Raw genomic sequence first — 14,460 nt, forward strand, 5'->3', positions numbered from 1 at the left:
ATTGCATATGGAAAGAGTACTAGAACCTGCCTGCTGTATGGAAGAACTAGGTCTCTTGGAAAAACAAGGTATTCTCTGGGGTAGAGTAGATTGCAAGATTCCCCTTCTAATTTATTGATTAGTGGAGTTTCCATTTCCTGCTCTCCAAATCCTTCAGTTCGTCTCTCATTCTGATCAGCCAGTTTTGGAGGCGTAGAAATTTGGGGAAAGCAAGGAGGAGAAAATTGGACAATGAGCCATAGTCACTGTGGCCACAGACTGACACGACTGGCTTTGCAAGGAAACTTGGGTGTCCTTGAATCGGCCAGTCTCCAGCCACTAACACCAGTTGTGTTTGGCGTGTCTGGCTGTGAGCTGTCTGCACTCTGGTGAGGAGGGACTCCTTGCAACAGCCAGGTCTTGGTGGAGTGGCGTTGTTCTTTGAAACCTAGACTAACCTCATGGGCTAACAGGATAAAGGGGAAATGCAAAGCTTTCCCTGAAGTTGACCTGACACCATGGGATCATCTTCTGGAGTAGATGTTTTCATAGCAGCAACTTTCAGACAAAAATGTGAACCATTAAGATTAAAAAAACACCAAAACACAGCTTCTTCAGGAGCAAGTACGGTTCACTTATATGAAGGATTTTAAGGCCTGTAAAATGAGATGGGCTGGCTGTAAGCATGGTGAGAGTACTTGGGTATGTTTAGATTAGGTAAGCCTTTTTCATATATATTCTAGGATTAGTCTGCTCTGAAGATCTATTGTTCTGGCAAAGATTCACCACTACTAGTAAAGCAGACCTCAGATCAAAACACATCAGAGTTGCATTTTTATGCTGCTGTCCTTTGGAAAATAAGACTTTCCCTTCAAAGCCTGGCCTTAATTTTACTGGGGAAATTTGCTATGGGCAATTGTAGAATCTCAAACCATATGGCCCCTTGTGGATACCGACAGAGAGCCCATGGGAATCTAAAGGTGTAATAGCCATGATTTGCCACTGATTAGAAACACATAATGCTACCAATATCTCAGGAGCTGGGCTGATCCTTGGTGGGAGTATAGAGAACCTGAGTCGGGAAGGCCCTCGGTACAAACACTGACCAACTCTGTCAAAGAAAGGGCTAACCTTGGCTGTCACTTGGCTTTTCTTAAGACATATTTAGCACAAAGGTAGGTAAACTAGCTTAAAGACCAAGAACAACATAGCTACCAAGGTAAGTTCACTTGGTAATCTCTGCTGCCCTACAGTCTGTCTCATGAACATCCCTCAGTCTTGGATGGGCTACAAGTCTAGCAAAGATGGATGAGTTCCTGAACATCAAAGTGATACCATGCTGTGTGGAAATATTAAGGGGAGCAGCGTTTGAGTAATTGGTGTGCGTGCTGACTGACTAGTGTAGTGGCAGGCACAGGGCCCGGCTTCTTGTTTTTATCAACTGCCTGTGTTTATTTTTGTGTGCCGCTGGGTTTTATATCAGCATCCTTTAATAGAAGAGTAAAAAAATCAATTGTAGCAAAAGAAGCTACACATCCCCAGGAGAACTGGCTGGGGATTTCTATGACTGAACAGTGTGTACTGTTTTAATGTTCTGGGTGCTGGTTTTGTTCCTAGTTGCCACTGGTTTTCAAGCTAGCTGTGATTCCTGGAAGACTAAAGATTTTGCTTTAACACCCAGTTTGGGATCTTCCCAGTAAACTGGCAGCAAATTTACGGCGCACTGAGACTTACCTGTTTTTGATGTTCTCGTTAAAGGCACTGCAATGGAAAAGTGTTGTGAGCTAGATAAGCAGTAAATTGCTGTGTGTTTATACCCTTGAGGCTTCAGTGACCTCTGCCATAGTATTGCCAGACACGATCACACAGTTGCACAAATCTGAAAGCAGCTTTGTACTGAGAACCCACACTAGATTAGTAAACCACTGGTGGTGGTCATTTGCCATCCATTGAGAAGGCAAGCTCCTGTCCCTTCTGCAGGTTGGTGGCCATACGTCAGCACTGAATTTATCAGCCTTTTACTCTGTGCAACTGTACTGATTTTCACAAGTATTGACAAATTGGTCTCAGCCCTTGAATAATTTCATGTAGGGGTTAGCTTTTTGTTTTACATGGGGGAAAAAATATGTTACGGGCTTTTTGTTTGTTTGATAGTTTTTTATCTGAAGTGACTAATGCATTTCAGCTGTCCCGGGTAAAACTCACAGCCAAGACAGGACTCTTTGGGGGTCCACTGAAGTAAACATGGGGAGTCTCACCCCAAAAAGCAGAATTATGTCCGTCTCATTGAGTTCCTATTTGGGCAAAACTAAAGAACCTTGTCTTCACTGTGGGTTGACTGAAGGTTGGCTGGTGCTCATTAGTTAAGCCAAGGTCAGAAAGCGCTCTGTATCTTGCCGTCACGACCCCAAACACACACAGAAGTAGTTTTATGGACAAGGAAGTTCTGTCGAATTCAGTGCGAGCACATAAACTGGTTGTGCTGGGTCCTTGAGGCCTGCTGGTTGGTGTTGCTGAACTAGCTCCATCAGAATTGTTACCATCTGGGAGAGAAAATGGGTTTGTACTTCAGCGCTGAAATAAGTAGCCGTATTTTTAAAGCTCAGAGCTCTCTTCTGATATTGTCTTCTGTGCGTCTTTGCTAAGAGAAGACTGTTTATGTAAAACGGATTTGCTTTCTGTGTAGACCAAGCCATACTGACTAATTACACGCATCCTGATCAGATTTTAAGATATGTGAGCGTTGTCTTTGGAGGGCCACCAGAACTGAAGCAATCTTGTGAGGGCCTTGAACAAATTTGTAGGGGACACAAGAAACCAGTCATTGGCACTTTTTACCTGCTTTTAAACATGACTGCAATTACATCTGAATTTTAAGCTGAGTATTTCAGAGGAGATGATTGCAGTGCAACACAGAGCGGCGGGCATATGCTGGGTGAAGGCACTGACTTCTCCAGAATCTGTTGTATAAGGTTTGATCATCATTAACATCTGATGCACTCGCATGTTTGGCAGTTTTCGTGCTTTTGTGCTTTTGTCAGATGGCCTCTATTTATGCCCACTGTTAACTAAGTAGGGTCTGCTTTAGTCTGCCTTTTATACTTGGAAAACTGTGCCTAAAATGACTTCTGCCATGACCTAGCTTTCTCATTTCAGTTTTGCTTACCTTCTCTTACACTCCTTGCTGTTCAAGTTTGGTATAACTTTGGGGAAGAAACAGTGTCAGGCTGTAGGCAGGGAGATTTATTATACCACAGCCTAAAGCCTGTGCTCCCACGCCGCATTACTGCCGGGTCTCTCTGTGCTCACCCTCTGGATGCAGGTGATTAACACGCAGTCCAGGGAATTGTGCCTCTGCCTGCTCGGTAATTTGCTGGGCAGCACCGCAGTCATCCAGAGCATCTGCCACTTAAATGGGCAGTAGATTGTTCTCTTTTCATTTTAGTGTCTGCAGCTTCACTTGTATCACAGTATGGTACAGCCAGAAGCGCTGTGTTGGTATTTGCTGCAGCTAAGCATCAATTAGATGCGTCTCATGATGTGGAGCCTGTGTGGCCATTTTTCAGTGGAATCGCTGTGGGCTCGTGAGTGGCTATAACCATCTTCATCTACAGATGTGAGGTGCGTTGAGACCAAGGGTCAGGATTAAAAAATTATTAGACCCCAACAGGTACAGATAACGGCTTGTGGGATTTTGTCGGTGTTTGTGCGGGTTTGAAAGTCCCACTAGGCATCTGTCCAAATGCTTAGTCACTCGTAACCCGGCGCTCAGTGACCGTGCTGATGCTGGTGTCGTTTTGGGAGAGGGGAGCAGGTTTAGCGAGAGATCACACGGTAGCTGAGCAGCAAGGCGGGAGGAGCTGTCGTCTGATGTCCTGGGCTCAAAGCGCTGAATTACCCTCCCTCCCACTATGCTACCAGCAGGCACGGATGTGAGTTTGGCTGCCTGCCTTTGCATAGGCACATAGTAAATAATTAGCATGCACAGCCAGGCTTTTTGGTCATCAGTTATTGTTGTAACTGATGATTAATTTAAGGGATTATTGATTCTCATGCCAAATCTTTACTCACTGGTGGTAGAGAAACTAATAGTCACTCACAGCGTCCTTATTGACAGATCTCAGCATAGGAATTGAATAAAACAGTGTGGGAATGGAAGTGCAGGTCTGTAGGTTGGTTTGTGTCTTCCCCATCATGAGGGGATTGACAGAAGTTTAACTCAGTTGAAGGTCTAACCTCATGTACCCACTCCAAGATCCTTTTTGTTGGGTGTTCAGCAGCTTGGCGGGTGCTTTCAGGAGGGATGGGGCCATCTGAGATCACCAAACAGCTCTCCAGAGACGTCTGACCAGTCTCCATCACCAAAGCCCTTGACTGGGCACTGAGGGCTCTGAGCACACACTGTGCCTTGCACAGCAACACCGGTGGAGCCTAATTACCTTCAAATTTCTGTCCTCACAATACACGTAAGCCTACCTCCTTGTGCCCTCCCCTGAAATGCTTCCTTGCTTCTACAGTCTCCCAAGTGCTATTTAGGCTCCCTTCCCTGTCCCTAAACCTCAGCTCCTCACCCCTTTCTAACGCAGTGCCCTGCTCAGTGCCTGGTGCCTTGCCAGATGCTTGCTTGGAGGGCTTTCACGTTGGCTGGCCAAGGGGCCAAGCAGACCGAATTGATGACCCCTATGCACATGCGTTAATGTTTGGGTCTCTCCTCTCAGCACAGCTGCTGTTTTTCACAAAGTTTGCCAGGACATCATGCCTTGGAGACCCTCACCTTGAAGTCCAGCATGGATGGGATTATTCCAGTGGGTTCAAAAGTCAGCGAAGGTCACTGACAGCAGAAGGATGGACACCATCACTATTGCGCACACCTTTGGTTCCTTAGGAAAATGAGACAGAGAAATAGCAGGGCTGTAATGAAGGTTGTCATCATAAATAAGTGTATCCTGACTGAAAGTTCAGACAGGGGAGACAGCACATTAGTAAGAACCTGATGCCCTGCATGGTCCCCTGCATGTACTTTCTGAAAATGATTACAAATGTATTTTTGATAAATAACAACAGCAGCCCTCTGTGTGTGTTTACAAGCTGCTATGTTATTGTGCTATATAGTCTGCATCACTTTTCATTCCCTTCTGCTTGCTAGAAACTGAAAAATGTGTATTTGGTTAAGAATGAAATGATTTCCTGTTGTTCCTGGTCTTGCAGCATTACCTGATATTTTTGAACAAGGGCTGCCCAGCATTTCTGAGGAGATCTTCAGCACCTTGCCAAATTATGTTATTCATGTGCTGCACACACACATACATACGAAATCGGTTGGAGTGGGTGATGTGAGCCTTATTGCTGTGCTGCGGATACAAAAGCAGAGTTGTTGTTCCCCATACTCTGTGTGATTAGAGACTTTTCTCTTCTGCTGCTTTGCTCCAATACACAGAAAATCACCTTTTTCCAAGAAAAATTCAATACTTTCTGATGCCTCCTGCTGTCAGAGAGCCAACACTCTTCTGAGCACTCTCCCTTCAAAGAGCAATCGAATTTTGGGCAGAGAACTCCCTTTCCCACTTGAGACGTTTTCCTTTCAGCCTGAAAGACTTTCTGGCATCTGTTTTAGGCTCCGGTGAAACACCTGCTGCTGGTGACAATGCAGGTCTTTTTCTGCCTTGTGGGAAGAAAGGTGACTTAATAGAAAGGCCAGCTTTATAAAAGAAATTTGAACTACTTAAATGTCCTGCCCTAATGAAAAAAAAAAAAAATCCTAGCCTCTGAAAAGTTATTAATAACAGTTTGTTTTGATCTTTACTAGAGGGCAGGCTTGTGCAGTGGTAACATTTCCACATCAGTGCAGCCCATGAGGCTCCAACAGAGGACAGCTTTGCCACTGAAGGCTCTTTCATTCATGTTTGGAAAATGGCTTGGTAGTTTTCTGGCTTCCTTTCTATTTGGTCACACATCTGGAGTCGTCGGCTGCACCTTCTCTGCTTATTCCCTAGCACCTTCTATGGTACTTTATAGATTGAATTCCTTGACTGTTCACAGTGTTGGAGTTGTTAAGCATCCTTAGGGCTACTGTGAAATGTATCACCAGGGGAGTCAGGACTTCAAAGACACCCAGCTCCTAGGATGCCCTCCGCGTTACTCGCTTGCTCCTGTGCAGCCAGGGCAGCCACCAGCCCAGCCACCTTGCCCAGGCAGCCCAGCCTGCAGCTCGGAGCTTGTTCTGCAGGAGCAACACAGACTTCTGGAGGGCTCTTGTGCATGGGCATGGGTTTGCCAAGCTGAGCAGGAACCAGTGCATCTGTGAGCGCATTTCTGCCCAGACGGTCGGCGGGGCTGCCCGTAACACCTGGAAGGAGATCCATTTTAAGGCCAAGGACGACAACACGTGGTTGGGACAGGGAGGAGAAATTCCTGCCTTGGGTTCAGTGCGTTCCAGGAGAGCCACTGTAAGATGTATCAGTTACGTCCTTGAAAGGAACCTTTATACCTGCCAAGAGGAAAAGGCTCTGCAGAGGACGGGGCAACAGATGGGAAAGTGGCTTTTGACTTGCAGGGCCTGTTGATTGCTACCACTTTCTTCTGGGCTATGAAGGAGATCAGCTGGAGGAGAGGTTGTCCAGGCACAGTGGTGCCTCTTGTAGCACTGGTGTTTCAATGGAGACATGATGAACAGGAAGAAAAGTACTGAAATTTCCCAGTGGTGAGTAGGTGAGAGATGATCCACATGAGACAGTTGGTCCTGCATTCAGGTGGCAACTATTACATGCTGCTAGGGAAGAGGCTAGCTATTAAACTAATATAATATATTGAACTAATATAATGGATGTTTATCACAAGTTTGTTTTAACACACTCTGGTCAGATTTGTCATTATCTCAACCCTTTATGCCCCACATTGGGCACCAAAAAGGACTGTCGAGGTTTAACCGCAGCCAGCAACTAAGCGCTACACAGCCGCTCGCTCGCATCACTCCAGACACGATGGTGCAGAGAACTGCAGTGCTTCTCTTCCCTCTGGTCCTGCCCTGCACCAAGGCCAGCGCGCGCCACAGATGCTTGCATCAGGGCAACTTAACTCAGACACATCTTCACAGGGTGCCATGAGAGCTAAGGCTCACATGGTGGTGACTGAAACACATTGCCTCTTGTGAAAGACTGGTAAGCATACTTGGAAGCATTTAATCATGTTATCGAATAGCATTTTGTTGTTCTTGTCTCAATATGATGAGCATAGCTTCGCAGTCCAGGCACTTAAATGCAAGATCACGTATGTAGGAGCTCTCAGTGCATTATTTTCCTTCCGTTAACTTATTCTGTTTCGCTTTGTACCCATGCAAACTTCTGTCATTCGCTTCCTATGGCAGGGAGTTCAGTTTAACTAAGCTGTGTTAAAAAGAAAGCATGCTTTGGATTGGTTTCAACCTGCCATCTAGCTTCGTCTGGTGTCCCAAATCCCAAAATAACTGGTACAGTCAACACCAGGCCCTCGATAACCAGCGACGTACTAATAAATCTGGAAAATTTTTGGAAGAGAGTGACAAAGCTGATCAGGAGAGGTGGAAGTACAGGTAGATGAGTTCAAATTGAAAACGATGCAGAGTTTAGCTCAGGAATGACTAACAAATGTGTGGTTTGTGAGACATGTAGCGCTCTGATGAGTACAAACACCCTCCCACTCCCCCGAGCGCAAGAGAGGAATTTTTAGCGTGACACGCAGGGATATAACAAGGGCTAATAGTGTGACGGTCAGGCTGAATGTAAGGTAAAATTTCCTGACAGTGAGATATATTTTGCTGTGGAACAGTCTCCTGAGGGAAGAGGCAGGAGCCCCACTGCTCCGTCCTTTTTAAAGCCAGACCGGACAAAGCATTAGGAAAGGTACCTCAGAGAGCAAGCGTTAATTGGCAGGAGGACGAACTGGGGATCTAATAGGTCCTCTCCGTTTCTAGCTCCTATGATATGATGTTCTCTGTAACGAGTTTTGACTGGTTTTAGGCTCAGAGGGTGACAGGGAGATAAAGCTGAATGAAAAGATTAACAATAAGAACTAAGAAAAAACCTGTAGGTTTATTTAATAGTCATGGAAAGTGCCAGATTGAGAGTTCCTTAGGCCAATGGTGCTATTCGAAAATAGCATTGCAAATGGGAAAGTGAAGACTGATACACTGGTAATGATCATGGTAGTGACTTATTTTTATAGAGCCCTGGTAGTCCAGAAGGATCCAAGAGCACGTTTCAGATTGGGGGTGTGCACGTGTGCATCCATGTCATGGGAAAATCGCTGCAGCTGACACTGAAGCGTAGCAACCACTGGACTGAAACAACCTGTTTTAATGGCAGACAGCAACACAGGGCAGCAGTTTAAGATGGGATATAAAGAATAACTCCTGTAATTGAAACTATAAGAGAATTGTTTTGGTTTGGCAGAATTTCATTAACTGACGAATTATCTAGGCAGGAGTTTCTTTTGCAACTGCCTTTCCCCATGTCTTTGCTTTTAAGGCAGCAGGGTCTGGCAATATTGACCTGACTTTCCTGGTTGCTTTTGGGTGGGCAGGGAGAAGTCTTCTGAACTAGCAAGACCCTGAGCTGAGCCACCTTGGACTGGCATCAAGGATGGGCATGAGGTCACTGGTTGCTGGTCATGACATCGCTGGTTTTCTTGGCCCATGTCACCCTGACGCTCTTACCTCCTGGATGCTTTTCAAGAAGGGTTTCTTGCAGATGCTGTATTTTCCAGGCTGTTGGCCCTAGACGTTCGGTTCATGTAGTAACATCTTGCTCTGGGCCTGATGTCTGAATGTGGCTGCTATAGGCAAAGGCTGCCTCTTTGTGCAGGTTTTATCTCCTTCTTGTGAGTCCTGACTTCCAGGCTCTGAATTCCTGGAGGACTCTCATTTATTTTAGCAAAGACAAAAAGGAAGCCCTATTGGAAAAGAGAATTATGAAAACGTGAAATAGTAAGGTCTGTGTATGGAACCAGAAAAGGCAATTTGGAAAAGCTGAAATATATTGTTAACTGGTTTTAATAGTGTCATTTTAAAGTGAACTGTGTTGGTTATCATTCACGTGGAGAACACTCTTCTTTTTTCCTTTTTTTTTTTTTTTTTTTTTTTTAAATAGGCAGTCACAAATCTAAGAGTTAGAAAGTGGCCAGAATACAGGTGTTCTGCATTGTTTATCCCCCACAAAATTAGACTTTCTTAGACAACAGCCTTGAAGAGTCAGTTCAGTTGAAAGAGGAAGGAAATGAGCTAGGTGAGAACTTGCATGTTGAACATCTCATCCTTCTGGAGCCACATGCTCACCATGGAACTGACTCACATGACATTAAAAATTGTTTGTTCTCATTTATGCTATCTGCAACACTATGTTTAACGTAATGTTTGTTAGCTTCACAGTTAATCAAACGCTATCCGTTTGTTAATGAAGGTGGTAAATGTTCCTGTATAAAGTGCCATTGGCTACTGAATAGCTGAGGTGCTGTATAGTTTGACTACCTCTATTTTTTAGACAGATTTATCGAATATTCAAGATTTTTGTTCAATAGTCACTACAGATTTAGTTCTTTTGGCTGTTAGCTAGTCATGCATAAATCAGTCAAAATTTTCTTTTCAATGTTTTTGTTATTCATAGGGGTTGGTTAGAGTCAGAGTTCTCACTTTACCCACCAGAAATTTTAGCATTTCAAAAAAAAAAAAAATTCAAGCCTGGGACAAAATCCTTGCACTCTCATGCTTCCAAAATATCAGACCCCCAAAAAATATTTATTTTAAAATGACTGATGTGATAGTCTTTTTTTTTTTTTTCCAGATTGATGAGGCATTCAGAGACATTACAGGACCTGGTGCTTCCTTATGTGCTGGTGAGAAGTTAGCTTGAAAGCCACTGTAAACCTTCATGATCTGGGGTTCCCAGGGCTTGCAGGTTCTTAGTGTTATGGCAGCTGACAAAACGGCTGCACCAACAACTTCCACCACATGAGCTGCCAAAATTGCAAGGTTCCTCTGAAATGGATCATCATTTTTTTTTTCTGGATCATCTTACAGAAAATTTCTCTGTCTAAAAACTTTCAACTAGTCCCAGGACCTAGACTGTAGATTAGTATTTGACTTTCAGCAGGACACATGTTTCTAGACTTCTTTTTTTGTGAATGGGACTTATATTCCTTTTTCATTTAGGCATGTTAGCAATCCTACCTTTCTTAAGAATATGGTAGAAAATCTCTGAACTTGTGGGTTGTTCATCAGCTGTTGTTACCTATTGTCCTGGTTTCAGCTGGGATAGAGTTAATTTTCTTTTTAGTAGCTGGTAGAGTGCTGTGTTTTGGATTTAGGATGAGAATAATGTTGATGAGACACTGATGTTTTGGTTCTTGCTGAGTAGAGTTTACACTAGTCAAGGACTTTTTAGCTTCTTGTGCTCTGCCAGGTGCATAAGAAGCTGGGAGGGAGCATAGCTAGGACAGCTGACCAGCTGACCAGACTGGCCAAAGGGCTATTCCATACCATATGACATCATGCTCAGTATATAAGCTGGGGGAAGAAGAAGGAAGGGGGGGACGTTTGGAGTGATGGCGCTTGTCTTCCCAAGTCACCGTTACGCGTGATGGAGCCCTGCTTTCCTGGGGATGGCTGAACACCTGCCTGCCCATGGGAAGTAGTGAATGAATTCCTTGCTTTGCTTTGCTTGTGCGTGCGGCTTTTGCTTTACCTATTAAACTGTCTTCATCTCAACCCGTGAGTTTTCTCACTTTTACTCTTCCGATTCTCTCCCCCATCCCACCGGGGGGGAGTGAGCGAGCGGCTGTGTGGTGCTTAGTTGCTGGCTGGGGTTAAACCACGACACCTATATAACATTCGGTCTGGGTATACTGTCTTGTTTTAGGAGAAGGATGGCCTCTGGCAAGAGGCTGTAGATCCCTTCCCTCTGTTTGCTTGGTGGCTGCTGGCATGAGGAGGCTGGAAAAGGATGGGAAGGGACCTCATCTGGGATCTAGCAGCAAAACCACGGCATCAGGGAGTCAGAGATCGTTGTTTCCTACTTAAATGCTAAATTCATATTAGGTAAAAGGAGGGATGTGATTCCAAAATCCAGGCACAGGGCAGATCCTGACCAGTCAAGGAGGTCTAAGTACCATGATAAATGATGTGATTGACTGAAAAGGGAGTGGAGGGGGCTCTGCTTTTTATTTCCTTCAGTAGCACTGACCAGTCAGACCATGAAGAATTCACTTCCCTTAGTTTGCCAGTCCGTAAAATGGGAATGATGATGCCAGTTTTCCTTTGCCCCACATTTTGAGACCTCCAGAAGTAACACACTGTGTAAGCCTGCTTACAGGGTATTTAATGAGACGATGTTTGCATTTACATTGCAGCACATCCCCATCGTACAGGGACCGTCTACAGTATCTGGTGCAGTACAGTGAGAAAGGCTACTCAGAAACGGTCCCCGAACTTCAGCTGGTCGCCATGGCGACAGAACAGCTTAGCACAGCAAGAAAAGAGAAAAGCGATATATTCTGTTAAGGATAACTTATGGCATCAAGGCTGCACTTTGAAATATCTCGGGTTTTCTGGGTCTGGGCTTGCAGGACACATTGCTGAGCTCTGGGATTTACTCTCCCTGAATCCTCTTTTCCAGCACATCTACAATGAACAAACGTGGGCCAAAAAATGGAAAGTCACGATAGTGAGAGAACTGCAGGGTAGCTTTCCCTTGGCATTTTAGTTGATAGGGTGGGTGGAAGGGAATTCTGAATCTCTGAAGCCCTTCTGCAAGGACTTGGTACCGAGAGATGAAGAATACCATCTGCTGGCCTACTTTCTGTCCATCATTTCATACATGCAGCTGCCAGGTGCTCCTTTAGCCCCTGGGTCACGTACATTTCTAGTGCAAGGACTTTTCCTCCAGCCATCCCCAGGGGCACCAGTCACCCTCAGAGCCTTGAGCAGAGAGCAAGGAGGGATGCCCTCATGGTTCAGTCTCCTCAGATGGAGAGAGGCTTTTAGTCTGCACCCTGCAGTGGGCTCTGGCATCACCATGCCCTGTGGGGGCCTGGTCCCAAACCCTCACGGTGGGTTTTGCAGCAAGCATCTGACGCGATGGGAGGACGCCCTTGGGGAGAGGACTAGCAAGAGCTGACACCACCCCAGAGGGGCCCATTCACGTTGTCCATGTTTCTCTGAGTGAGCTTTGCAAAGGAAGGGGGGCAGTACCTTGACGTCCATAGCACAGTGTGCATTAAAGGTTTCATCGTCTTTAGCCAGGGCCTTAAAAACAGGCGGGGGGGAGCCAACTTGGCTGTGCAGAGCCGAAATCAGGTGCCTCTGCACTGAGGAAGGATTGGAAACAGCAGTGCCTCGGCTGCCAAAGGCCTGTTGAAACATGCAGCAGTAACCAAGGAAACTTCATGCCAGAACCAGCTCAACATGATGAATTGCTGCCTAATAACTGGCTGCTAAAGGGTCCAGGTAATTCAGCTGCTCCTCTCGGCGTGGGTGCTGCATGGGTAACTTTTAGTCGCTGCCCTTCTGTGCTGAACGTTCTTAACATGAATGTTACCATTACGGTGAAGTGCCTGAAGCCCACGCGCCCAGCGCAACAGACGCTCACCACTGGAGAGGCTCTGAGAAGCCTCCGCGTCACAGCATCTCGCTGCGGCTGTGTGTCTCTGCCGTGCCATCAGGTGTGACTTCCTTGGCCCACAGTGCCGTGTCAGCATCTTACACGTGGGCCCCGTTCTTGGGTGATCTCTGCTGTTTTCAGGATCGCCTGCAGTCGGTCGCCGGGAGCGGGTTCTCCAGGCAGCGGCAGTGGTTAGGGAGATGCAGTGGTCATTCGGTGCCACATCCTGATGGGCACGTGAAGCCTTTTCCTTGGTGGCCGGGGACTGTGTGACTGGCATCTTGCCTGGAAGAATGCACCGAATGGTCTGCTGGCAGTGACAGAGCTGGTGAGAGGCAGATGCTAAAAATTTCTTCAAGGAAAGCTGGAAGGTGTAAGAAAGGGTCACTTTGGAGATGGGGAGAGGGCCGAGTGGTTGACAGTTGGAGGGTGCCATGTTAAAGAGACATGAACTTCCTTGCTCTCTGCGGCTTTTATTTTATAGTTCGGAGGAAAAACTGGTGAGAACTTTCCTGCTGATGAAGCATCATACAGTTGGACATGGTTGTAGGGTGGGGGCCATAGATTTTATAAAGGAAACGGTGAAAAATGCCGGGTGGGCCACACTTGCTGGTGAAAGTACGAATGAGCTTCTGAAGATGGGAGGAAGAAGACAGGGGTCTAGGAAATCTCTTTGAAAATTAGGGAAAGCATAGGGAAGCTTAAAAGAAAAACAAGATAAAATGGCAATTGCATATAAACCCACGCATGCACTCGCTCTCTTGCTTTCTCTCTTACACCCACGCACTCAAGCACATCTTTCTGTCCGAAATAGTAGGGAAAAGAGTACTCTTTATTGTCAAGAGTAATTTCTCTTCACGTGTCACTACCAACAAATTCTCAGAGCAGGGGGATATATTGCACAAAACTCATCCGCCTGCTTTTTGCTTTTCAAACCTGAACAAAACAAAGAAAAAAGCCCCTGTGAACTGTGAAGCTGAAGAGCTACATGCTGACGGCTCTTGGATGGATGAAGGCTGAACACAACTATTTGTATGCCAGTAATGCAACAGGAGGCAGCAGCGTGACTGTGTGGGCAACCAGGGCTCACTTTTCCTCACAGGAATGGCTTTTAGCCCATGCCCCTTTCCATTTGGGGATGTTAGGGAACCTGGCTGCAGCTCCGCTGCATGTTTTACTCCCGAAATGCTTTGCAAGCTGGGGGGTTTCCCACCCCTCGTGTTCAGCCTGCAGAGAGCATTGTTGCAAATAACCTGCTGGCTGCTCTTGCCTGGGGGTAGGACGCCCCACAAAACTGATGTCTTTTGGTTGTATAGGCTGCACAGTGGTTTTATGCAGCAGGATGAAGATGGGTGGCTGCCAGCAGGGTTTAAACTTGTGCCGTCCCTCCACGCTGTTGATGATAGCAGTAATACTGTGCTCAGAAGGCTGAACTCTGTGTGTCTCTGGGGAGACGGGGCCATCGTACTCTCAGGTGAGGTCTGCATAGTTTGCCTGGATTACATGAGCAAAAACTTGGGCCCACGCTAAGCCTGCTTGGACTGTCCCTTTCCAGGGATGATCTCTTAACGTACGCTTGAAGATTCACACAGCAGACTGCAGGCTCTTTGGGTCTTTGTCCTGTATTTAACTGATACCATAAACTTCCCTGCTGGGTATTGGCACAGGCCCTCTTGGTTTTGACTGATGTTTGTTTGGCTCCATGAGACTCTTCATCCCAGCACGCTTGGGTGAAGACTCCACCAGCTCATTTAAGAATGAAGTTTGTTCATCAGACTCATGTCCCATGCAGAGGGTAAAAAAATCCCTGGACTGTTGTGGATTCCTCTATTCTGTGTATTCATTCCTGGCTGAT

The sequence above is a fragment of the Platalea leucorodia genome (assembly GCF_965183815.1).
Source record: "Platalea leucorodia genome assembly, chromosome: 1".
Lineage (NCBI taxonomy): Eukaryota > Metazoa > Chordata > Aves > Pelecaniformes > Threskiornithidae > Platalea > Platalea leucorodia.